The 27,974-nt window shown below is 37.7% G+C and overlaps 1 protein-coding gene and 1 long non-coding RNA gene across 17 annotated transcripts in view; one reads left to right on the top strand and one right to left on the bottom strand.

Annotated features, from left to right (window-relative positions):
• The window catches only part of PLSCR4 (phospholipid scramblase 4), a 64,640-nt gene extending 49,635 nt beyond the window's left edge, over positions 1–15,005 (bottom strand). For 7 of the 13 annotated variants that reach the window (XR_013528570.1, XR_013528571.1, XR_013528572.1 and 4 more), the window contains exons 1-3: positions 14,836–15,005; positions 4,950–5,048; positions 3,630–3,688 (exon numbers count right to left, since the gene is read on the bottom strand). The gene's annotated coding sequence lies outside the window, so the exon portion shown is untranslated. The remainder of the gene's footprint in view (positions 1–3,629; positions 3,689–4,949; positions 5,049–14,835) is intronic. The other 6 variants (XR_013528575.1, XM_078354034.1, XM_002759515.7 and 3 more) reach the window with 3 other exon arrangements.
• Positions 15,006–15,072: 67 nt separating this feature from the next.
• The window catches only part of LOC144579908 (uncharacterized), a 44,122-nt gene continuing 31,220 nt past the window's right edge, over positions 15,073–27,974 (top strand). For 3 of the 4 annotated variants that reach the window (XR_013528580.1, XR_013528581.1, XR_013528578.1), the window contains exons 1-2: positions 15,073–15,184; positions 15,552–15,681. This is a non-coding gene — a long non-coding RNA (uncharacterized LOC144579908). Of the gene's footprint in view, positions 15,185–15,551; positions 15,682–18,125; positions 18,195–25,677; positions 26,377–27,974 lie in introns of all 4 variants that reach the window. The other variant, XR_013528579.1, reaches the window with a different exon arrangement.

The following is a 27,974-nucleotide window of genomic DNA, read 5'->3' as shown; positions in this document are numbered from 1 at the left end:
CTGGTATCCCTGGTCCAATACTGGTTCAAGGCATCCTGAAACATAGTAGTAGACACCAGATGCAGAGACAGCTCCAGGAGAAGAAATACTCATTCCCCTGCTCAAACCAGAAGGAGAATAAGCATTACTAAAGTTCAAATGAGTTGGAAAAGTCACAGGTTTTTTTCTTTTGATTTTCTCCATTCTGTCACGTTCTAGATCCTGGAAGTCCCATGGTAAAGAAAGGAGTAATTGTATCAGAGAAGGCCCACAGGTGTGGAAAACACTAAAGGTCCTCTTGACACAAGGAGGAGCTGTGGCCCAAAATGAATGAGGTGCACCCTGTTGCCTTTTTTCTCTGCCTTCCTTGACTTGGCCTTGAATGCAAGTGAATTTGGGGGATGCACAGAGATGATAAGGGTAAATAAAACCTCATTTTTTTCTGTCAGAAAAACAAAATAGGAGAGACCCAGAAGATTGGTAAGTAGCAAGAAGATCATGGAGAAGATTCAGTTTAGGACTGTCCCTATAAAGTTGTTTATGAACTCCTCTGCTAATCCAGGAGTAATGAATGCATGGATCTGATCCTAAGTGTTGGATCCTAACAAAGACTTTAGAACTGAAATAAAAGAGATCACTGCTCAGGTCTCAGACTGGCCATGGGTTGTGCACACACAAAAGACATCTACATATCATGGCAAAGACTTTGAATGTTAAACTAACTGACATTGAAATCATAACACATAAAAGGCTAGCCAGAACTTTTGGCCTCAATCCAAGTGGATCAGCTGCCTGCCAAAACACTAAGAAAATCAATTAGCTCTAAAGCATTTCTGTAAGGCTTAGAATCTCATAAAACAACATGCAAAATGACTATAATATAAAATTATAGCACAAAAAGAACCTCCACTAATGTGGAAAAAGAAAATTGAAAGATGATGATATGGTTCAGATATGTGTCCCCACCCAAATATCACATTGAAATGTCATCCTCGACGTTGGAGGTTGGGCCTGATGGGAGGTGACTGGGTCAGGGGGTGGTTTCTAATGCTTTAGCCCCATCTCCCTAGTGCTGCTCTTAATAAGAGTTATCATGAGATCTGGTTGTTTAAAAGTGTGTGGCACCTCTCCCATCTATCTTTTCCTCCTACTCCAGCCATATGAAGTGCTATCTCCCCATTTGCCTACTGCCATGATTGTAAGTTTCTTGAGGCCTCCCCAGAAGCCAAGCAGATTGCCAGCATCACACTTGCTGTACAGCTTGTAGAACTGTGAGTCAATTAAACCTCTTTTCTTTGTAAATTATCCAGACTCATGCATTTTTTTTTACAGCAGTGCAAGAATGGACTAATACAGAAAATGGGGTGCCAAGGAGTGGGGCATTGCTATAAAGATACCTGAAAAAGTATAAGCAGCTTTGGAACTGGGTAACAGGCAGATGCTAGAATAGCTTGGAGGGCTCAGAAGAAGATAGGAAAATGAGGGGAAAATGGAAACTTTTTAGAGAATTGTTAAATTGTTGTGACCAATTTGCTGATGTGGATATGGACAATAAGGTCCAGGCTGATGCAGTCTCAGGGGGAAATGACAGATTTCTTATTGGGAACTAGAGCAAAGGTACTTCTGTTCCTTAACAAAGGAATTCACTTTATTGTACCCCTGCCTTAGAGATCTGTGGGACTTTGAACTTAAGAATGATTATTTCAGTTATCTGGCAGATTAAATTTCTAAGCAGCAAAACATCAGGACATGAGCTGGCTGCTTCTAATAGCCTATGCTCATATATGCAAAGAAATAAATGATATAAAACTGGAACTTATATTTAAAAGGGAAGCAGAGCACGAAAGTTTGGAAAATTTGCAGCCCAGACATGTGGTAGAAAAGAAAATCCATTTTCAGGGGAAGAATTCAAGCAGGCTTGAGAAATTGGCATAACTAAAAGGAAGGAAATTGCTACTAGCCAAGACAATGGGAAACATGCCTTGAAGGCATTTCAGAGACTTTTGAGGCAGTCCTTCCCATCATAAGACTGGAGGCTTAGAAGCAAAGAATGGTTTGCTAGGCCAGGCACAGGGCCCTGCCATGCTGCACAACCTTAGGACACTATTCCCTGCATTCCAGTTGTCCTTAAATCCTGATTTCAAGTGAATCTCCCACATCAGCCCCCAGGATAGCTAGGACTACCGGCAAATGCCACTGTGCCCAGCTAATTTTTGATTTTTTTGTAGAGATAGGGAACTTGCTTTGTTGCCAGGCTGATGACAAACTCGGGGCTTCAAGTGATCCTCTGCCGTGGCCTCCCAAAGATCTGGAATTACAGGCATGAGTCACCATGCTTGGCTTTAAATTCTTCAAAGTAAGTTTGATGAAGAAAGCAAAAACTATAAAATTCTTCAAGGAGGTTTATAATGTATGTAGGTGTAATACCTAAGACAATAACATAAATTGATAAGTATATTGGGACCTACATATGATGATTAATACTTCTACATTAGAAGAGATGGGGGGGTAGGAATGGAGGACAGGCCCCTAGAGTCATCACTAAAATCAACATTCACAAAGATACAGTCTAAAATATAACAAATAAATGCTACAAAAAAATTCAAATAGCCGCCGGGTGTGGTGGCTCAAACTTGTAATCACAGCACTTTGGGAGGCCGAGGCGGGTGGATCACGAGGTCAAGAGATCGAGACCATCCTGGTCAACATGGTGAAACCCTGTTTATAAAAATAGCAGAATACATTTTAGTAGAGATTAAAAATACAAAAAAATTAGCTGGTCATGGTGGCACATGCCTATAATCCCAGCTACTCAGGAGGCTGAGGCAGGAGAATTGCCTGAACCCAGGAGGCGGAGGTTGCAGTAAGCCGAGATCGCACCATTGCACTCCAGCCTGGGTAACAAGAGTGAAACTCCGTCTCAAAAAAAAAAATTCAAATAGCCTTAAAGAGCCCTTAAAATGCATAAGATAAAGAAGAATAAAAAGGAGAGCAAGCATGAAGAAATTCAAACATATCAATATTTACATTTAAAATCATGTACTAAGCATATAAACAGAGAGACTGTGATTATAAGAATGGTTGAATGCATATATATTTTTTAAATGACCCTGATATTGTTTGGCTGTGTCCCCCACCCCCCAGATCTCATCTTGAATTCCAAGGTGTTGTGGGAGGGACCCAGTGGGAAATAACTGAATCATGGGGGCAGGTCTTTTTTGTGCTATTCTTCTGATTGTGAATATAAGTCTCACAAGATGTGATGGTTTAATAAGGGGAAGTTTCCCTACACAAGCTCTCTTTCAGCCTGCTGCCGTCCACAAAAGATGTGACTTGCTCCTCTTTGCCTTCACCATGATTGTGAGGTTTTCCCAGTCATGTGGAACTCTAGTCCATTAAACCTCTTTCTTTTGTAAATTGCCCATCTTAGGTATGTCTTTATTAGTAGTGTGAAAATGGACTACTACAGACTCAATTACATGTTCTCTAAAAGAAACTACAAATGTAATGATAAAGTAGAAAAAGATGAAAGAGAAAAGGATGAAAGAAAAAAGCAATAGAAAGATACACTATGTAGTCACTAATAAAAAGAAAGTTAGAATGTAAAACATACAGAAAACAGGTAGCAAAACATCTGACATAAATCTTACCTTATCGGTAATTACCTTAAATGTAAATAGATTAACCAATCCAATCAAAAGGTAGAGTACTGGCCGAATGGATTGAAAAAGGAAAGAGAAAACATGACACAATTTATAAAGACAAACAGGTTAAATAAAGAGGTGTACTTTGCATTAACCAAAGAAGAGCTGCAATGGCCATATTAATCTCATACAAATAAAACTTAGAGACAAAACTAATACTGAAGACTAAGAAGAATATTTCATAAAGAGAAGAGAAAATTAATCCATCAGGAAGATATAACAACTATACCTTTATGTGTACATCACAATAAAGTCCCAAAATACACAAACACTGATGAAATTGAGGGGAAATATACATACATTATGAACCAATTAGATCTCATAACTATCTATGTAACACTGCAACCAACAATAGCAGAATACATTATTTTCAAGTACATATGAAACATTCTCCAAGATAGAACACTCATTCGGCTATGAAATGAGTCTCAGAAAATTTTTAAAAATTGAAATTATATAAAATATTCTCTGAATACCATGGAAAATTAAATTATAAATCAACAATAAAAAAGTTGAGGAAATTCAACATATGTGGATATTAAACAAAAGTCTCTTAAATAAGCAATGGGTTGGTACAAAATTCACAAGAAAATTTTGAATATGTTTTGAGATCAATGGGGACAATGAAAAGAAAAAAGGCCACAAACTTACGGGCTACAGCAAAAGAAATATTTTGAGGCAAATTTATAGCTATAAATAAAAATAATTTTAAAGAAGAAAGCTCTTGGCTGGGTGTGGTGACTCACATCTGTAATCCCAGTGCTTTGGGAGGCCGAAGTGGGTAGATTGTCTGAGGTCAGGTGTAATAAGGCCAACCTGGACAACATGGTGAAACACCATCTCTACTAAAAATACAAAGAAATTAGCTGGGCATAGTGGTAGGTGCCTGTAATCCTAGCTACTCAGGAGGCTGAGGCAAGGGAATTGCTTGAACCAAGGAGGTGTAGGATACAGTTTAATTATGGTTAATAGGGTTAACCATATCCTCTAGCAATTTCATTTCTAGGTATATACCTTAGAGAAATGAAAATAAATGCCTTCACAAAAACATGTTCATAACATAACTCAAATATCCATCAACTGATGAATTGATCAATTTTTAAATATCCCGGCCGGGTGCAGTGGCTCAGGCCTGTAATCCCAGCCCTTTGGGAGGCCGAGGTGGGCAGATCACCTAAGGTCGGGAGTTTGAGACCAGACTGACCAATATGGAAAAAACCCACCTTTACTAAAAATATAACATTAGCCTGGCGTGGTGGTGCATACCTACAATCCCAGCTACTTGGAAGGCTGAGGCAGGAAGAATCTCTTGAACTCAGGAGGCAGAGGTTGCAGTGAGCAGAGATCATTCCATTGTACTCCAGCCTGAGCAAGAAGAGCAAAATTCCATCTTAAAATAAAAATACATACATACATACATACATACATATCCCTACAATGGAATATGGTTCAGTCATAGAAAGTAATTCAGTACTAATTACATGCCACATCCTGCATGAACCTTGAAAATATTACACTACTAGAAATAAGTCAGTCATGAATAAAAACCAAATAGTACATGATTCTATTGATGTAAACTATCCAGATTAGGCAAGTTTTTAAAGGCATAAAGTAGATTTGTGATTTCAAGAAGATGGGAAATGACTGCTATTGGAGATGTGTTTATTTTTGGAATTATGAAAATATTCTAACATTAGATTGTGGTGATAGCTGCACAACTCTGAATATGCTAAAAATCAATGAACTGTATACTTTGAGTGGGTGAATTTTATGGTATGCGAATTATATCTCAATAAAGTCATTACAAGAGTAAAAGAAAGCTGGAGTGGTTATATTATCTCACAAGCAGATTTCAGAGCAAAGAAAATTACCAGAGATAAGAAGGGCTATCACTTAAAAGAGCCAATTTATTAAAAGATACATCATAAATGTGACTGATCCCAACAATTATAAATATGACTGATTCTAACAATGGAGCTTCAAAATTCATGAAGCAAAAACTGGCAAAATTGGAAAAAAATAAAGACAGATCCACACTTACAGTTGAGGACTTTGATACTACATTCCTAGTCATGTATAAGAACAAGCAGAGCGAAAATCAGCAATGATACTGGCACAACTAGGCAGCATCATCAACAAACACTGACATTTGTAGGACATCCCGCCCAACAGCATTAGAATAACCATACTTTTCAACATACAGAACATTCACCCAGACAGTCCATATTCAAATCTTGAAATATTACAAAAAATTAAAATCATACAGCTCGTTCTCTGACCATAATATAATGAGCTAGGAATTACTAACTGCAAGACAACAGGAAACTCTCTAACCACATAAAAATAAAACAACACATTTCTACGTAATCTAAATCCTAAAGTGATAAATTAAATTAGGCCTAATGCTGACTCTGTAAGTAGCAGACTACAACCTGATTTGAGAGTGTATTCTTATAACAAGTAGCTGAGTCTCAGCCAATGACAGTAGCAGAGCTTCAGCCAATCACAGGCTGTTAACTAATCAGACCATGTCCATTGAAGGCAAATGCCTAATCACACCACGACCAACTAAAGCAAACACTAGGCTGGATCCAATCAACTGATTTATGTGCATCACTTCTTTCCTTTGTTTATGAATACTGCCTGCCCATGTTTCTGGGTGGAGCTCTCTGAAACTTCTGGTTCTGGGTGCTTCTTGATTCATGAACCGTTTTTTGCTCCAATAAACTCTGCTTAATTTAATTTGTCTAAAGTTTTTCTCTTAACAGTTTCACATGAGATGTCAAATCTTGAATTAAACTTCCAGTGATTCCAGGAGCACTGAGTGACCAAGTTAAGGTACCCACCTGCCCATTGTGCCCATTGCTCTTTCATAGCAACTGAGGTCATGGCTAAGATTTTCTGAAACTGAGCTTCATGAACTTGTGATTTGAGCTCTCTGAGTTTGAGCATTTTTTATCTACAGTGGGTTTCGAAGTTGTGACAAAAGTAGGATTGGGCCCAGTAGGGAGGCCTCAGGTATCAAACTGGGTCAGACAGAAACTAGACTTAATTTAGTAGGTAGAAAAGTTTAATAAAAGACACCGAATCATGGATTTATCTGATCAATTGTGGCTAGAACTTCACCATCTGGGAATTCTAGCCAATTTCATGTATAAAAACTAGAGGCCCAGAACTTGTGCTTTTCTAGATTAATGGGAGAATCTTACCAAAAGTAACATAGAATGACTGCAGTGGGAAAATTCCTTACAAAAGGCAAACAGGTTTATGTCTTTACAGTTGTAAGGGCTACAGAGCCCAAGAGGAGCTCTTCATACATATTTTCATTCCAAACCAGGGATTCCAAATTAAGAACCCTATGCCCGAAGATGTCTGCCTTATGGTAAATAGTCATGCAACTGGAAAAGACATTTTCTACTTTTATACCAGCGTCTAACAGATCCCCTACCTTTGTCTGAACTATTACTCCACTAGAGGAAGCCCCCCAAGGCTTTAATCCCAAAACAATCACCCATCAATTTCTCAGTAAGGAAAAACAAATTCTGTGGTGGGGGTTCAAATCTAACCTGAAAAGTTCCTAATTGACACTTGGACCATTTTCAGAAAAAAACATTTGTAAGAATTAGTCCTCTCTGTTATCTCTATTTCATCTTGCTTTTCCCATGAGAATCTCTCAAGTCTACTGAAACCCCTCTTTTAAAACTCCTGCTAACTATATGCTCTGCCAACTGTATACGTCTCTTTCTTGTCATCATGATCCTGACTCTGCTCCAAAACTCTTGGAAATAAAAAACAACAGAAGACAAAATCAAAACGTTTGGTCTGTCATTTATTCTTAAAAACAGAAACGAACAAAAAAGAACAAAAATATATTTATAAGAATAAAATATTCATGCAGAGTTCTGGCACATAAAATGCTATATAGACTAAGCATCCCTAATCTGAAAGTCCAAAATCTGAAATGCTCAGAAATCCAAAATTTTGAGTACCAACATGATGCCACAAGCGGAATGTGAAGAGGATACTGTTAACACTGCAAAGTGCCTATAGATAACATACGTGATGGGTTTATTGAAGGACTAGAAGAGAATGCATTCATCACAGAATAAGCAATTGTGTCAGTTTATTAAATCAACAGAGAATTCTAAGACAAAAACCACTGTTACTGAGACAGGTGACTCTGGAGGAAACATGAAGTCATCCATCAGAATACTTCCTCATTTCTAGAGAAAACACTTGCTGGTCACCCGACTACTTCTGATATTTCTTCTCACTTAAAATAATAAAATACAGTGAACAATAACCTTGTAATCAGAGTACAACATTGCAGGTAAAGAATGAAAGCCTGGCATTGCTTATTGGTGGCTTTTTAACAGCTGATACAGGCATTCTGGAGACACTACTCTTCTGCTTAGTTACCTTGAACACATTATCTTTTCACTATATTAATGATGCATCTTATTTTTTACTGTTAAGCACTTATTTGTGAGTAATACAAGAAAACAATTGCTTATCAGTAGCATAATAAATTTAGAGTCAGGAATGACGGTGATGCCAAATAGCCACAGATTGTCCACATGGGTGACTAAGATATTGATACTTTCGCTTTCTAATGGTTCAATGTACATAAATGTTTCATACACATTATCAAAAATATTGTATAAAATTATTTTCAGGCTATGTGTTTAAAACATAATGGAACATAAATTTCATGCTGACTTGGATCCCATCCTCAGTATATCTCATTGTGTACAGGCATGCCTTGTTTTATTATGCTTTGCTATATTGTGATTCACAGATATTCCATTTTTTTAAACAAATGAGGGTTTGTGGCATCCTTGTATTAAGGAGTGTATCAGTACCATTTTGTAGAGCAGCAAGTTTTACTCTGTCACATATTGGTAATTCTCACAATATTTCAGACTTTTTCATTACAATTAATCTCTTATGGTGATCTATGATCAGTGATCTTTGATGTTACTATTGTAATTGTTTTGGGATGCCATGAACCATGCCTATATAAGATGGTGAACTTAATTAATAAGTGTGTGTGTGGTGTGACTGCTCCATAGAGCAACTATTCTCCCATCTCTTTCCCTATACTAGGGCCTCTCTATTCCTTGAGACAAAACAATATTGAAATTAGGACTACAAATGCCTTTAAGTACTCAAGGGAAAAGAAGGGTTGTGAATCTCTCACTTTGTCAAAAGGCTGGAAAATATTAAGCTTAATGAGGAAGGCATGTTGAAAGCAAAGACAGGCCAAAAGCTAGGCCTAGATTCCTTCGATAAATCTAGGCAATGTAAATTGAAAACCTTCTAAAAAGGATTCACCATTTTAGATCTCATTAAGAATTTTTGTGGCCGGGCGCAGTGGCTCACGCCTGTAATCCCAGCACTTTGGGAGGCCCAGGCAGGTGAATCACAGGTCAAGAGATCAAGACCATTCTGGTCAACATGGTGAAACCCCGTCGCTACTAAAAATACAAAAAATTAGCTGGGCATGGTGGCGGGTGCCTGTAATCCCAGCTACTCAGGAGGCTGAGGCAGGAGAATTGCCTGAACCCAGGAGGCGGAGGTTGCGGTGAGCTGAGATCACGCCATTGCACTCCAGCCTGGGTAATAAGAGCGAAACTCCGTCTCAAAAAAAAAAAAAAGAATTTTTGTGATTCATGAGAGGAAGTCAAAATATCAGTGTTAACAGGACCTTGGAAGAAGCTGATTCCAACCCTCCTGAATGATTTTGAGTAGTTCAAGACTTCACTGGATGAACTAACTACCTGCAGATGTGACAGAAATAGCAAGAAAACAAGAAATAGAAGTGAAGCATGAAGATGTTACTGAATTGTTGTAGTCTCATGATAAAGCTTAAAGAGATCATTGCTTTTATAGATAAGGAAGAAAAAAAATGGAAGCCATTTCCCAGGTGATTTTAATATGTCCCCTCCTGCTCCCAACACATACAACCTCAATTATAGATCTATGAAATTTTACCTCATTCAGATAAAAACCTATCTGCTGTAGGAATCATAATACATTCAATCAAATGTTCAATTTACCAATATAAATAAGACATATCTATTTTTTTCTCAAATCTCAATTGTAAACCCAAGTAAATTTCCTCTATATCAAATTCAAAATAAATCCAAAATATGCTATAAAAGATTTGTAAGTTATAGATTCTCATTTTCACAGAAGGAATGCACAATGAAAATAATAGTAATTGTAAACTACAAAAATATCAAGCACAATTGTTAAGTAAACACATTATAGTGGAACATTATGATGAAATCATATTCCTTTAAAAATATAGTAACAAATAGTTTTGTAAAAATCATTAAATGTTTGCATTCAGGTGTTAAACATATAACCTAGTTAATCATAATGATAGACTGTTTTTAAAAAGTATGGAAAACCTGGAGGAAATATGCTAAGATATAAACATTTCCTCTTTAAATTTTCTACAATAAACGTTTAATAGATTATATAAACTGAGTTTTTAAAATACTTTTAAAAACCTGACAATGTACTCTCTTGTAGTGAATCTGTAACTAAAAATACCTGCATGTTCATCAAAGATGAAATTTTATGGACACTTTTGCAAGTACTATCCTCTTTATAGATTTTAAGCCAAATTTCTTGGATCCTATAGTGGACTGTGTTGATTGGTTATGGGTTTCTTGGCTACAGGGAACTGGATAGTTCAGTGGGCTCAATATGAGTGGATTAAAGTTCAATGACTGAAGGATTCAGTCATTTCTGTAGACATCATGTAAACTTAGTAAGTTTCTGTCACATGGGCTGAAATTAGAGAAATTAATTCCAGGCTTGCACAAGATAAGCCTAGGTCCATGTTGATAAAATATGCTGCAGCAGAAGTGTCCCCATAGATACACAAGATCTTCATTAGAATTACATGTAACCTATATGTACTTAATTGTATCTTATACAGTTAGTCTTTTAATATTTAAAATAGTAGTAAAACAGGATGTCATGTGGCTTACAGTTAAGTCATTTTAATAAGAAACTTTACATATATGAAAACAGACTTTTTAAAAATAAGTCATGTGCAAACACACACAAATATAATTCAAGGAATCAGCAGTGCATACATTTACACAATATATTTATAAAAAAAAAAACCTTAGTCCAATACCCATTTCCCATTCAAAAGGCAACCACAGACATTAGATTTTTTGCCTTCTAAGAGATTTTCTAAACATATATAAACATCTAAATGGTTTTTATACAAATGACAATCATCAATACAATTTTGTCTTTTTCTTTTCATTTATTAAAATGTCTTGATGTTGATTACATTTCAGTCCATATAACCTTATTCTTTTTAGGGACTGCAACATAATGAATTTATTTATTCATTTATTTATTATTATTATTTTAAGGAGGATGGAGGATCCAGGAGAAGGAGGAAGGGAGCAACATAATGAATTTAACTGGCTGCTTAATGACAAAAACTTAAATTGTTTCCAAATTCAGGCTATTACCAAAAATGCTGAAAAAAATTATATTTTCTTCCTGTGCATCTGTGCATTAAATTCTTGGAGGCAGTACTGGTGGATCGAAGTTTTGTACATTTTTTAAAGATACTATCAAATGGCACTCTAAAGAATTTGAATCAATTTAGACCCCAGACAAAAGTTACATTCCTAATACAGTATTTTATCAACATTTTTGTAGTTGTCAATCTGATACATTAAAAAATGTTTTATTTTCTATATATCTTATAATGAGGAGGCTGAGCCACATTTATTATTTGTTTGAAGGCAACTTGTAACTCTATTTCCGTGAACTGTCTGTCATTTGTTCATTTCTCTGTTAGCTTTTCATTTTGTTTTGTCTTCTTTATATGAAAGGTGTTAACATTTATATTAAAATTATCTTTTCAAAACTTAACACTTGTCTTTACTGCATTTTTGTCATGCAATTTTATTTTCTTTTTGAGACAGGGTCTCTTTCCATTGCCTATGCTGGAATGGCTTACTGCAGCCTTGACCTCCCAGGCTCAATCAATCCTCCTGCCTCAGCCTTCTAAGTAGCTGGGACTACAAGTGGGTGCCACCATGCCTGGCCAATTTTTAAATTTTTTTATAGATGTGGTTTCGCCATGTTGCCCAGGATGCTCTCAGACTCCTGGGCTCAAGCAATCTGCCTACCCCAGCCTCCAAAAGTACTGTGATGACGGGCATATCACCACCACCCAGCCTTATCATGCAATTAGAAACAAGTTTTGCAGTCCAATTTCAGACGTTTGCCTTTTTAGGAATAGTATATCTGTCTCTTTCATCCTGAAGGATGAGTACTATGAAACTGAATTTTAGTACAATGCTGTCATATATGACTATGAACATTTCTGTATATTTTGTTTATGAACGTTATATGGTTGTAAAATCCCTCAGGCAAAATTTTTCACTACTGTGCTTGCAATAAAGATCATAACCATCAATATTAGGGAAGAAAAAAAAGGAAGGGGATTTTAAAGGAAGCAGTTGAAAGAAGACACTTAGAAAAAATGAGACATTATGGAAAGCTTTGTGAAATACATTTCTTCTGTAGTAAACGACAACTAATATATTCTAGAAGACAGTATTCTGTATAAATTACCAATCACTATCAATTTTTCCTTATACACATGCACACATTATAAATATATGTAATACCACATCACTACCCATAATATATAATTCAGCCTATATTCCAAATTATTTACAAAAATATCATTACTACACTACACACACACACACACACACACACACACACAGTGTTTCACCTTGTACTTTGTTCCATTTTGGGTTTTAACTTTAACTTATTATATGCTTTGGATATATTTCCAAGTTAGAACATTTAGAGCTACAATGTTTTAAATTGTATATTAGTCCACTTTTGAATATACCACAAATTATGTAATCAATTCCCAATCAGTGGCTACAGAGTTGTAGCCATATTTTCTATATTGTAAACAATTCTACTTTAAACATCTTTGACAGGGATTTTTATTTGTATACTTGGGAGCATGTTTTGCAGAATTCCAATAAGTAAATAAACATCTGTAAATCTGAACAGCTTTAACCCTAAAAAGTTTCACCAATTCACATTTCCACTAAAAGTCTGTAAAATTATATTTCCTTCATTGCATTTCCAACACGAAAAGTTATCAGACTTTCAACATTTGTAAAATTAATGCAAAAATTGATGTCTTTATGTTTCTTTGGATAATTAGTGTGGCTAAGAGTCTTCACTCTGCTTAATATTTGCATTTCTTTTGCTTGAGTTACCTCTTTTTTTTGTCTAATAACAATGTCCCCGGTTTGTATCCTTTTTGGGGGATGCAAATGTTAATAAAAATCATGTCCCTAAATGAGTCTAGGTTTTTGTATTATGATTAGAAATGCTTTTCCCACATGCAATGTACACAGTTATCTATTCAGGTTTTTCCTTTTTAGGCTGCATATTTAGATTTAAACTAGTAAGCCATCTATACTACATTTGTCTATTAACAGTGAGGAAAAGTTTCAGTTTTATTATTAGCTTTCCCAAATAAATTCCTGTTTGTCCAAGCACACTCAATTAAATGTTATTTCTTCTTCCCCACCCACTGATTTAAAATGTATGCTTATCAAATGCCAGCTTTCCTTTTATTCTTAAATGTCCCTTCAGTTTCATTTGCACATCTGGTGGTAGGACTATTCCATTGTCTTTTAATCAACACAGTTTTGTAACACCTTTTCTTATATGAAGAAGTCTCCACTATATATGTGTGTGTGTGTGTGTGTGTATATATATATATATATATATATATGTCAAAATTATATTTTATAAAATAATATTTTTATATTTGCAACATATTATACATATTAATATATAATGTTTGTTCTTCCACATGAGCTAAACAGTACAGTTAAAAACAGTCACAGAATTATTCAGTTAGGATTCTATTATACGTTGTTTTAGAGAAATGATATCTTTACCTAGAAAAATGTTATATATTTTATTGGATTCTCATGCATACCTTTCATATCTTCTTAAAAATAACTTCTCAATTGTGTGTTATTTCATGCCAAACTGAATTTTACTTTGTTCTACTGTATTATCTAGTTTATGTATAAACATCATTTGATTCCTACAAATTAAGTATGATGCAATTGGACACTGATAAATTCACTTACGGTTCCCATTAAATTTCAATGCTTCCTATGGACATTAAGGTATATAATCACATCGTGCATAAAGTGATAATATGTTCCCCTACCTGTTGTCACTCGCCCATAGGATTCAAAACCATGTCACAGAGCGTAATGATTAGCATTCCTGTGTTTTTCAAATTTAATAATGGCAAGGTTACTAGTATTTCACAGTTAACCATAAGAGCAGATAGACGGAAGTTGTCTTCTATGACTATTACAGGAGAATGCAATCTAAATTATGAAATCTACTCCCCTTTAAGCAGTATCAAGTTTGGTGCATTATACCTCCATCTGTACCTATTTTGGTGGCTCCATTTTAAATGCAATACAAAATTAAAAACTAAATTGTAGATCCTAAGGGAAGATAAACAAGGCCACAAAACGAGAAAATTTTAAGTCTTTATGAACGTTTTATTTTTAGAAACAAATCAAGCACAGCCCCAAATCGCCCCAGTTTGCCAAAATTTACAATGTGAGAGAGGGTTCTCTCCGGTCACCGCCTCCAGTCGCCGAGCACTTAAAGAAGTTACCATAAAGCATTTTTACCTGCGAGTGGCCAGGCCTGAGTCCCTGAGAGCCGCTCCATAGAAACGCCAGTTAGAGACCCAAGAGAAGCCCAACAAGGCGACCTGTCACGCCCGAGCAAAACGCGAGGGAGGCGCCCATGAAGTGCGGCCAGATCCCTATCCCTGGGCTGCAAACAGCTCGCGCCCAAACCCGCTGCGTCTCCACCGCAGACGCGCGCCTGACACCACAAAACTTCTGCAACCACCTGAGATTGCGGGACTAGGGCCATGTCCGGGAACTGCCGGCGCAGGACGCCGCGCGACCCCCGCGCCTCCCCGCAGCCACCGCGGCTTCGGGCCTCCCCTCACGACACTCTCGGCCCTACAGCCAGGCGCCCACGCCACCCCGTTCTGCTCTGCGCCCGCCTCTCCGGCCCCACTCACCGCCTGCCCCGCAGACTGCTGGGCACCGGCGACGCCAGACGCGGGGGCTAGTAATATTTGCAGAGAGGAAAGGGAAAGGAGCGGAGGCAGGGAAAGGAGACGGAAGAGGATTTTTCAACTTAGAAACAGTCAGCGCGCGCAGGAGGGCGGCGAGGCGCGGAGTCAGGGGCGGGTCAGGCTCGCCTGGACCCTCCTTCCCCTCGCGCGGCCCCCCCGCCCCGCGCTGAGAGAGCTGCCAGTCCGCGAGTGCTTCTTCCTGGAAGGGGTGGGGCACAGTGAAGTCCGCTGAAACCCAAAAGCCTAGTGGGAGGGAGAAATGGAGAAACCAAATTATCACTGCTCTGACGAGGTGAAAGAAAAAAGCCACCCCACAGTCACTTCCAATCAGAGGGTTAGGTTGCAGGGCCTGGGAAAAAGGAGCTTTGCTGATAGATTACTGTGCCTAGAGAAAGACAGAAGAAACCTCTCTTTCTCAAGAGCCTTTTTGATTTGCATTGGAGCCCACCCCCAGGTCCTCGGCTTGGCAATGCAGTACTGGCTGGAAACACCTGGGCGCGGGGCCGGGAATTCTGTTTTCTTTTCTACAGGGCTGGGGGAGGCCAATTTGATCTTGGAGGGAAGGAGGGAGAGACGCCAAGAAAGAGGGGAGGGGGAGCAGATTGCCCATCCTTTCTGACGTTGGGAGAAAAATGGCATTTGTTAATTACTTCTTTCAGGCACAAATATTTCTTCAAACCAATGGGATTCAGTTCTGTGGTGATGCTTAGGGAGAAGCACAGTACACTGACAGGAAGTTGGAGAACCTGAAGGTCCTCTGACCTTATAAAGAATCAGAACTGGACAGAGGTAAGTTTGATTAAGCTCTGAGGAGTACTTGGCAGAACCTCATTGTGGGAGAAGGTTGGATAGGGGAAGTGATGTGGGAGTGGAGTTCCAGAATTTTCCGTTTTCCTTTATATGTGTGTTATTTGTTAATATTCCTGTGAGAATAGATTTAAAAATTCATACTGTTCTTCTCAGTAATAATTACACAGAATATTTTTCAAATGCAGACATAGTGTTTTATTGAAAGCATAAAACAAAGAAACTGGTGGTGAAACTACAGTAAATTATAATGATGTGTTACCTTTGTTTTAAATTTATGAAAGAGGCCAAGTAATTGAGCTTATGAATGTAAACATCACAGAGGCCACATGAAAGATGCCAAAAGTTTTAATAGCAAAACATGTCTTGTGAAACATACTGCTTTGTGTGGGTCAAGATGGCCAGGGGGAGACCTATGCTAATTCTAGCTAAATAATTATAAGCTTGCTTGGCTCACAGTACACTGACGTTTATACACTGAACTAAACTATATTATTGGTGCAGTTAATTAGAAATTAAGTGGCAACAGGAGGCCTAAGGCGCAGTAACACCTGGGAACACTCGGGGTGGTTGCAGAGCAGGCAGTACTGCTCCGGCCCCTTCTCAACACGGAGACTGCAAGAGGGCCTCCTAAAGAGAGTTTATGCAAAGATCTCTGAGAAGGGAGGCTCACAAAGATTTCTGCTTACAAGATCTGGGAGGGTCTTTGCAGATGGGAGCTGGCAAGGAGGAGAAAAGCCTTGCCAGGGCAGAGATCACAGAACACCTCAGGCTCTGCCTGGTTCTCAGAATATGGAGTGATTTTAATTGCTCTATGTCCGCAATGCTCGGGAGATAAAAGCCCCTGATGTACCGGGTGTGGTCAGACCTGGTGGCTCCTCATTCGCTATACTTCTAATGCAGCTGCACCCTGATAACAATGTCTTAGAAGGATCTCGAGGGCTGTAAAATGCTCACTAGTTTAGCATGTCTTAGAAGGATCTCAAGTGCTCCCCCAAACCTGGCTATCTTACCGACGTCTTCACCTTCCCCTTTCACGCCCATAAGATCAGTGGGATTATGCACATAATAAAAGTGCTTCCAGCCCAGAGCTCAGGGCCAGTGCAGTTCCCACACTTGCCTTGGTCCCCTGGACCCATGCTGTAACTTCTACTTTTGTGTCTCTGCCTTTATTTCCTTTTCTCAGTCCCTCGTCACTGCCAGGACTAAGGGCACCCATGTATGGGGTTGGGCTGGTTCCCAACACTTTGAGAATTTGAGGGATTAAAATAAAATCAGGTATGTCATATACCCAAAAATCACAACTTTTGAGGGGAAGAAGAAGAACTCAATCTCCTGTCTTTCTGAAATTCCCTGATGTGATTACTTTCCAACTTGAACATTTCCAGGGATGACAAATTCACTACTTTTTATACTAATCCCATTGTAGTTGCTCTATTGCTCTAACCTGTATTTCTTTGTGTTATTTCCTTTTCACTGGTTGTTCTTATGTTACCACAGTATACTTAGAATTAATAATGTACCACTTCACATAAAGTTAAGAAATTTATAACTACAGTTCCTCAATTCTTGAACTCTGACCTCAGGTGATCCACCCACCTCAGCCTCCCAAAGTGCTAGGATTACAAGCATGAGCCACAGCGCCCAGCCCCTACAGTTCCTCAATTCTATGTACAAATGCTGTCAGATTTCAGATACACATTAATTATAGTCTACACAACAAAATGTTTTAAGTTTTGCTTAACTAGTGAGTTGTCTTTTATAAAAATTAAAAGAAGAAAAAAATAGCTTTTATATATTTCCACATATACACAATTTCCTGTGCTCTTTTTTTCTTATAGATCTTAGTTTCACCTATTACCAGTTACCTTCAGGCTAGAGACTTTCCATTAGTATTTCTTGTTATTTTTGTGACAGGGTCTCACTCTGGTTGCCCAGACTAGAGTACAGTGGCACAACCTCTACTAACTGCAGCCTTGGCCTCCTGGGCTCAGGTGATTCTTCTGCTTCAGCTTCCCAAGTAGCTGAGATTACAGGTACACACCACTATGCCCAGCTAATTTTATGTATTTTTTTGGTAGACATGGGATTTGGCTATGTTAACCAGACTGGTCTCAAACTCCTGGATTCAAGCCATCTGCCCACCTTGACCTATTAAAGTGCTAGGATTACAGGTGTGAGCCACTATACCCAACCACTTTAGTATTTCTTGTAGTACAGATCAGCTACAAATTCTTTGTAGGTTTTTTAAATCTAAAAATGTTTTTATTTTGTATGAATGTTTTAGTGGTATTTTTACTGGTTACAGAATTCAGGGTGTACAGATTTTTTATTTTATTCCCCAAAAATTTCGACCTCCATTTTCATCTGATAGTATTCATATTAACGGTTTTAAGAATAACTTTTTAATCATTGGTTTTCTGCAGTTAGTCTATGATGCATGGCTCTTTCTGTATTTATCCTACTGTGGTTCTCTGGGCTTCAAAGATACATAGGTAGGTATTATTCAACAAATTTGAAAAACTTTAAGTCATTATTTCTTTAAATTACTGCACTGTCGCCTTTTCTCTCTCTTTTAATTCTGGAAATTCAGTTCAATTAATTGTATGTTGGACCATATGATATGGACTCACAGCTCACCAATACTTTACATTTTTTTGATTTTTTTGCTCATTAAGTTTAATAATTTTTATGGATCTCTCTCAAAAATATGCTGACCCTTATTTCAATTTGCTGTTAAGTCCATTACAAAATTAACAGTTTTCAATGGTAGTATTTCTATTTGGTTCATTTGGGCAGTTTCTCTGTCTTTGATGAGATTTCACATCTGTTCATTCACTAAGACCATCATTATCTTAACTTTTTAAGTTATAGTAACTGTTTGATAAGGTCTGGATATGTGTCCCTGCCAAATCTCATGTTGAAATGTAAAGGTAGCATGTTGGGAGGTGTTTGGATTATGAGGAAGAAGCCCCTGTGAATGGCTTAATGCCACTGCCTTGGTGATGAGTGTGTTCATGCTCTGTTAGTTCCTATAAGACCTGGTTATTTAAAAGAATGTGTCCCCTCCCCTCTCTCTCACTCCAGCTCTTGCCACATAATAATCCAGGGCACATCTGCTCCCCCTTTGCCTTCTGCCATGATTGTAAGTTTTTTGGTGCCTTACCAGAAGCAGATGCTATCACTATGCTTCCTGTACAGCCTGTAGAACCATGAGCCAATTAAACCTCTTTTCTTTATAAATTACCTAGTCTCAAGTATTCCTTGCAGCAGTGCAAGGACAGCCTAACATACTGTTTTACTACTTTATACCAACATGTGTTTCACCTTGTCATGATGATAAGTCATGATTTTCTTTTACTTACAGTGGATATTTTTAAATTATATACAGGACATTGCAAATAATTTTTCTGAGTTATGCTTTCTTCCTCTACAGAGAAATCATTTTCTGGCAGGCATTTGAGGGCTGATCACCTTTGACATCTGGAACCATCGGCTTACACTTTAAGGCAGAACTACTGAATGCCTGAAGATTTTACTAGCCTCCTCTATCCTTGATGTTACTCAGATTCCAAACAGTATTTCATTTGCTGTATGCAGCAACTTAAATCTTTGTCCAGTCCTTTCAGCTGCTGCCTTCTGCTGGTATCACTGGAGTGTCCCCAGTAGATGTACAGTTCCATTGTCAGTCAAGGATTTGAGGGTTTTTAATTGACAGGTATTAATGTTATTATCTGTGTCTCCTGCTTTCTGAGATTACTCTTAATTTATAACCACCCTGGTAGTCTGAAATCTCTACACCAATATCACAACTCAATAATTCTAATGCATTCTACTTGAGTTCTAGCTACGTTACACCTGAGAACTGGGAGTACCCACAGGGAAAGTGTCTAGCATCACCACAAAAAAATACCTGAAGCTGGGTAATTTCTAAAGAAAAGTGATTTAGTTGGCTCACAGTTCTGCAGCCTGTACAGAAAGCATGGCACCTAAATATGCTCTGCTTCTGGGGAGGGCTCAGGGAGCTCTTACTTATGGCAGAAGGCAATGCAGGAGTAGGCATGTCACATGGGGAGAGAGAGACAGCAAGAGAGGGAAGGGGAAGGTCCCAGACTCTTGCAAACTCTTTCAGATTTCACGTGAACTAACTGAGCAGAAACTCAGTTATCATCAAGGGGATGGTGCTAAACCATTTATTGGGGAGCCACCCCCATCATGTAATCACCTCCCACCAGGCCCCACCTCTAATATTGGGAATCACATTTCAACCGGAGATTTTGAGGGGATAAACATCCAAACCATTTTATTCTACTCCTGGACCCTCAAAAATTATGTCCTTTTCACATTTTAAAATACAATATTCCCTTCACAGTAGTTCCCCAAAGTCATAACTTATTCTAGTGTTACTCAAAAGTCCCAAATTCCAAGGAACAAGTTTAAAGCTTCCATTGAAGACAAGTTTCTTTCCACTTATGAGCCAGTGAGATCGAAAACAAGTTATTTGCATACAAGATACAGTGGTGGCACAGGCATTGGGTAAACATTCCCATTCCAAAAGGAAGAAATTGGCCAAAAGAAAGGGGCAATAGGCCCCACACAAGTCTGAATCCCAGTAGAGCAGTCATTGAATCTCAAATCTCCAAAATCTCATTTGACTCCATGTCCCATATCCAGGCACACTGATGGAAGTAGTGGGCTCCCAATACCTTGGGCAGCTCCATCTCCTTGGCATTGCAGGGTATAGCTCACATGGCTACTCTTACGGACTGGAGTTGGTTGCCTGTTTTGGTTCCAGGATGAGTTTGCAAGCTGCCAGTGGCTCTACCATTCTGGGATCTGCAGGCTGGCAGCTCCCTCCCCATAGTTCCATTAGGTAGTACCCTGGTGGAGACTCTGAGCCCCCACATTTCCCCTCTGTGTTGCCCTAGTAGAGATGATCAGGGAGGCTCTGCACCTGTAGCAGACTTCTGCCAGAGCAGCCAAGCTTTCTTATACATCCTCTGAAATCGAGGGGAAAGCTGCCAAGTCTTCTTCAAACTTGCATGCTGTGGGCCTGCATACTTAACACCACATGGAAGCTGCCAAGACTTATGGCTTATGCCCTTCAAAGCAGTGGCTCGAGCTATGCCAGAGGCCCTTCAAATTCCAGGCAGCTGGAAAGGCCAGGATTTGGGGAACACTGTCCAGAGGCTGTGTAGGGCATCAGGGCCATGGACCTGCCCCACTAAACCATTCTTTCTGCCTAGGCCTCTGGACCTTTGATGGTAGGGTCTACCTTAGAGATTTCTCAAATGCTTTCTAGATCTTTTTCTCACTGCCTTTGATATTAGCACCTGGTTCCCTTTTAGTCATGCTTATCTCTCTAGCAAGTTGCTGCTCTGCAACCTGCTTATATTTCTCTCCTGAAAATGTCTTTCCCTTTTCAGCCACATGGCCAGGTTCTGAATTTTCCAGACTTTTATACTTTGCTTCCCTTTTTTATTTAAGTTCCAACTTTAAGTCATTTATTTGCTACAATAACTGATGGTAAACAGTTAAAGCAGCCAGACCACATCTTGAATGCTTTGCTGCTTATAAATTTTTTCCACCAGTTATCCTAGGTCGTCACTCTTGAGTTCAAACTTCCACAGAACCCTAAGTCATGAACACACTGCAGCTAAGTTCTTTGCAAGGGTATAAGAGGGGCTATCTTCACTCCTGTTTCCAATAAATTCCTCATTTCCATCTGAGACCTCCTCAGTCTGGACTTCACTATCCATATTTCTATCAGCATTTTGATCATAACCATTTCACCATTTAAGAAGTTCCAAAATTTTCCTCATCTTTCTGTCTTCTTCTGTACCCTCTAAACTCTTCCAGTCTCTTCCCATTACCCAGTTCCAAAGCCATTTCCACATTTTCAGGTATCTTTATAACAACACTACACTCCTGGAACCACTAGTCTACATCAACACATTTTTCTGTTGCTACAAAGACATATCTGAGGCTGGCTAAATTATAAAGAAAAGTGTTTTAATTGGCTCATAGTTCTGCAGGCTGTACAGGAAATATAGTGCCTGCATCTGCTTGGCTTCTGGTGAGGCCTTTAGAATTTTTACTCATGGCAAAAGCCAAAGCAGGGGCAGACACATCACATGATGAATGAGGGAACAAGAGAGAGAAGGGGGAAGTCCCATACTCTTAAACAACCAAATCTCATGTGAAGTAACTGACTGTACACACGTATCAAGGAAATGGTGCTAAACCATTCATGTGGAGGTGGGACCCAACTGCATGATCTAATCACCACCCACCAAGCCTTACTTTCAACATTGGGAATCACATTTCAACATCAGATTTAGAGGGGACAAATATCCAAACAATATTACCAGTCAGATCCTTTACAGTTTCTGTCAGCTTTTGATTGTTCTCCAGTGTCTTCAAATAGTTTTTATTTTATGTTTTTCCCAGAGTTTATTATTGTTATCTAGGGAAAGATTATTGCAATCCAAGCTAACTTATCATCACTGGAACTCAAATTCTCACAAATTCATGTAATTTTTAAAAGCAATTTATTGTCAGACATACCAAACTGTTAGAAATCTTTTATTATTAAACTAAACCTACATGTATTCTTTGTACCGAAAGAGAATATTTTTCTTACTTAATATAATAACCCTGTAAATTGCTGTAAATAGCTATTAACTTTTTCTTAAGTATTTTCTTCCTAAGACCAAACATCCTTATTTCCTTTTGCTGTTTCTATTTGTCATGATTGCAGATCCCTTACATTAAGATTACCTTCCTTAGGTTTATTCATTGCCTTCTAATATTTGATCTGACGTTTAGATAATACAATAAGATGTCAATAGGTCTCTACTAATGAGACCTAACTGCATTAGTTTTATTGGCATATTAATTATTCATAGTATTATGAGTAATACTGTATTTGTGGTTCATTAAGCACCAACATTAGTTACCCAAGAGTCAGTCTCTAAATTTAACAAAAAGTACACAAATGTGTTGAGAAATGAGAGCAGGCTGCTGTTGTGGGTGGAGGTAGAGGAGTAGAATGAGAAAAAGGCTCTTTCTAGCACCTGAACTAATGGCTGGCGGCTTTGCCAGTAAACAATACAAAGCAAACTGTCCATCGTTTTCAATACTACCCTCATACATAAATATTTTGCCACTGCCTTATCCTCATTTCTCCATCTGGTTGCATTCCATTCATTCTCCCAGACTAATTTTAAATATTACCCACTTTGGGAATCCTTCCATGACCTCTCCATTCTGATTTACTGAGTATTTTGAGCTGTGTTCTATACTGGTGCTGGAGATTCAGTGGAAAATAAGACAGGGTTTCTGCCCTCCTAGAACTTACATTCTTGTTAGGTCAGAGCAATAAACAAGTATTTCTGTCACAGCTGCAGCTTCCTGAGAACATTGGAAAAGTGCTCACCTTGGCTTCAGTGTGGCCTAGCCTAGTAGACGTAGTAGTAGCAGTAGCAGTAGTTAGGTCCCAGCAGATTAGCTTTACTTCCTGATGAATAAGAATATATATATATATATATATATATATATATATATATATATATATATATATATAAAGGGGAATTTATTAAGTATTAACTCACATGATCACAAGGTTCAACAAGGGCCGTCTGCAAGCTGGGGAGCAAGGATAGCCTGTCAAGGCCCAAAATTGAAGAACCTGGAGTCCAGTGTTTGATGGCAGAAAGCATACAGCACAAGAGAAAGATGTTAGGCTGGGAGTCTAAGCCAGTCTAGCTTTTTCACGTTTTTCTGCATGCTTTATATTTGATGGCAGTTGATTAGATGGTGCCCATCCAAATTAAGGGATAGTTTGCCTTTCCCAGCCCAGTGACTCAAATGTTAATCTCCTTTGGCAACACCCTTACAGACACACCCAGGATCAATACTTTGCATCCTTCAATTCAATCAAGTTGACACTCGGTATTAACCATTGCAATTACTTTTCCATATAGTCCAACCATCTGGTATATACACACACATACTGATTTGGTATATCTTAAATTTCTAATTATATTTCTTAGCAAGTCTCTTGGCACAGAAATAATTCGGTAAATCTTACATGTTATTAAGAGGAATTAATGAAAACATTTTCATTTAGGTTCATTAAAAAACAATAATTAATGATCACAAACTGGTCTTTACAAACTCCTTTTGACATACTTATCTTTAATGTTTATTAAGGCCAAGATGAGTAAAGAAATTTTATCGGCCGGGCGCGGTGGCTCAAGCCTGTAATCCCAGCACTTTGGGAGGCCAAGGCGGGTAGATCATGAGATTGAGACCATCCTGGTCAACATGGTGAAACCCCATCTCTACTAAAAATACAAAAAAAAAAAAAAATTTTATCAAGTCAAGATGTGTAAACATAAATTGTGAAGGGTTAAATAGTAAGTTCATGAGTTTGTCAAATGTTGTTGAATGAATTCATTAATGTTGTTGTAGAAAGTTAACCTACACATTCTGACTTTAAGTGCAATGCCCTTTTTACTACATCATGTGATGTCCATTAAAAAGAACACCACCATTTTAAATAGGAAACTGCTGATGTTCATGCAAAATAAACATAAACAAAAAAATTTAAAATGAGTTCATTAGCTCCATGCGCAGTATGATTCAGCCATCTCATGTGGCTGTGAAACAAATTGATGCCAACTTAATCTATGTTAGTAAATGTCTAGTGTCCAAGAAAAGAAGGTCACATCTTTTTACTATATTTTGCAATGTTAAGAATGTGTCTAGAGTATCATTTAGTTCCTGGGCCTTATCTTAAATGAAGTTGTAAAAAGTTAAAATGTCTTAAAGAATGGCCATTCTAGCAAGAGACATGTGGATATGGCTTCATTTGAAGAACAGCTGAAAAGAAGGATATGGATATATTTGGCCCAGAAAAAAAGAAGATTCAGGAAGGAGATGAGTGGGTCACTTGTCATGTACCTAAAGAACTATTCAGAAGTTACTTTGTATCTCAAAGTGTCAGAGCTAAGAACAAGGAATGTCATTTTTAGGTGAGGGCAACAGTTTCCATCTAATATATCACTTTCTAACAATTAGAACTCTTCAGAAGCTTTAAAAGTCTACCTCTATCAGACACAAAGGGCTTCTGTGAAGTATGTTGTACAGAAGGCTCCAGACTGCAGGATTCTTACCCAGCCTTCAGCAGTTTAACCGGAGAAGGGATTCAGTTTTTAGTGCAAGAGATCATACCCAATACCGTAATCATGAAAAGAGCTTTTCCGCAAATGGTTATGATGGTTTAGATAAATTATATCAATCATGATATTTTACATTTGAGAGGTTGGATACAGTATATTTATTCTCTTTCTCCCTCTTTTATATGAATAGTTGAAATTAGTATAACACATTTCATTATATCAAAGTACACTTTGGTGTTCAGGAGACAGACCAGAAGGCAGAAGTTGCAGTTAATGGCCTCAGTTTAGAAGCCACCTCTTTAAGGGACAGAGTGACCTGGAACGAAAATTGTCATTTTTGACCTGCACCATCAGGTTAGAATAGACAGCTATTCCTGCACAACCCTCTCTGTTGAAGCCCATATGAGGCTTACTAAAGCACACCTTGAACTGCTCAACAGGTCAACTGGAACTGGAGATTTTGTAGCACAGCTTTCTATCTTTTCAAAGGCTTTATACTCTTTAGCTTGGATAATTTCACTCTTTTGTGTGGTTCTGTAAACAGAGAGTAGATGTTAGGTCCCCAGGATTTGGAGTCCGACAAGACCAGCTGTGTCCCTTGACATGTGTGTGCCCCTGTATATGTCCTCTTCTGTAATAGTAAAATATCAGTAATGCTTACTACACTCAGTTGTTTTGAAGATTGAGATAACCATATGTATGGAGAGTTTAGCACAATACATAGTAAATATTAGGTGCTGGAAAAATATTAATTGTTGATTTTTAAAATTATATATATGCTTCTTGTTTCAAGCAAGTGTGAATCCACAATCAAAGATAACTTTATGAAGAGTCCAACTATAGCGTCGTACCCAGCCAAGACTTTTGGGATTGCTATTTTGCCAGTTGTCTACATTAAACTGTTGTTTATTGAACAATATGATCTGTAACACAAAGTTCATTGAAAAAAATGAAATAAATACTTGTCATAAATGTTACCTGTTGGAATACAGAAATATCTTTCTTTCAATTGGTGATCTTATTTTATTGTTTTCTTTGAGATATGAGAAGGTGGAAATGAAGAGTACTGTGGAATTAAATCAAGGTGTATGTATATATGTCTATACTTCTATACTTTGTGTGTGTGTGTGTGTGTGTGTGTGTGTGTGTGTGTGTGTGTAGTTTAAGTTTCTGTAGCAGGAGGCTTTAGAAAGGTGGTGACTGCAAGGTCACCCTGCCTTTCATCACTAACTCCTATGTGTCTGCTAGTCCTAAGTAAAGTGGATGTGAATGTCCACAGGTATCTGTGTGCAAGTGAGGCACTGCGTTCTGTGGTGTCTATGGTGTGAGCAACTGATGCAGAACCATGGACTCAGACTGGATGAGATCCTGAAAGCCAGGATTCACATACTGAAGCCAAGAAGAAACTGAAGCATGCACGGATCCTTCCTACAGAGCATAAGTGAACAGGAATATTTGATTATTTGACAGCATCATGATGAGTTTTCTTCAGGTATCTCTGAAATGAACAGCTTGCTTGCTTGCTTGCTTTAATTCTATCATCAGTCTTTTCAAAGTAGAAGCCAAAGTCCTCACAATGACTTACATGATCTGGTATCTCTGACCTCATCTCCTATTCCACTGTTATTCTCTTTATGCTCTTTCTGTTATGCTCTTTTGCGTCTTTCTGTTTCTTAAACTTCAAGACTACCCTCCTATCTCAGGATCTTTGCAATTATTGTATCCTCTTTCTCAAACAGTATGCAATTTTCTCATTTAAAATGCATATTTTATGAATGTATTTATTAAATTTACTTTCTGCTCCTGCCAAACAACATTATCTCTAATAGTCATGGAAAATAATAAAAAAAAATCTATGCACAATGGAGACAACTTTAGGATTTAAAAATATATTTAGTAAGAAATGTATTAGGCCTTCATGAAGGAGACTAAAATTTCAATGAATATTATAAAATCTAGGAAATGTAGGCAATGCTTTTAGATGAGACTACTCAAGATTTAAAAAAATCAATACATAGTAATTAACATATTACTTTAATCTGCAAAACCCGTAACTTTAAAAAAAAATGACTAAAATGATCTTCAAATAAATGGGGGAAAATAAATGCCCAGGAATGGCTAAAAAAATACTGGAAGTGTAATTTTGCATATAGTTCACAGTAACAGGGTCACTAAATATTATTTTACAATGACTCAATACAAAAAATAATTTTTCAAATCATGTGCATTAGCTTTAAAACTGTATTTGGCAGCAACTCAGTGCTCTATACTCACACGTATATAAAAATTATCAAAAGTTTTGCCAATCCATGTTGCTATGATTAGGATATTTCCTCCTATTACCTCTATTTCACATCTAGTACATAGCTCCATATAAGAATAATGGATATTTATAGGAAGTAAATATGTAATATTAATGGTATGGAAGAATATCACAAATAGAACAAGCTATGTTGTTTTGAAACCTCTTCCTAAATATTAATTATGGATTTGTACCACACACCTATATTCTTAATACAAACATTTGTGTAATGAATAGCTATTTAAGGAGTGAAAAAAAAGTTTTGCTAATTTATATTTTACTTTTTCTTGTCTGACCTTCGTAGTATTTCTTCCTTTCATAAATATACTATGATGAATGTAAAATCTTAGAGAAATAGGACTAGTAGAAATGGGTTGGTCTACGGTCCCTAAAAAATAAACAATGCAAAATTATAGAGCATTTAAAAAAAAGTCTGTTACTTCTCATGAATATATAAAATTAGTTTGTTTTCAATGTTTGTAAATCTTTTTTCTGATTAAATATATATTACCTTCTGAGAGTAATCATTTCTGGACTAATGCTACAAAAACAACAAAAAAACAAAAAAAAGACCCCATTCATTTCCCACTCATTGAATTTAGTCAGCTGTTTTCCTTTGACTTCCCTAGCCCATTGACCTTGTTATGGTCACAGTGAAAAATACTTAATATTTTTCCTAGCTGGGGATGCTGGCTTACACTTGTAATCTTAGCACTTTGGGAGGGCAAGGAGGGCAGATCACTTGATGGCAAGAATTTGAGGCCAGTCTGGGCAACACGGTGAAACTC

Source organism: Callithrix jacchus, chromosome 17, assembly GCF_049354715.1.
Source record: "Callithrix jacchus isolate 240 chromosome 17, calJac240_pri, whole genome shotgun sequence".
NCBI lineage: Eukaryota > Metazoa > Chordata > Mammalia > Primates > Cebidae > Callithrix > Callithrix jacchus.
The sequence above is the reverse complement of the archived record's forward strand: the minus strand, read 5'-3'. Positions and strand labels throughout refer to the sequence as shown.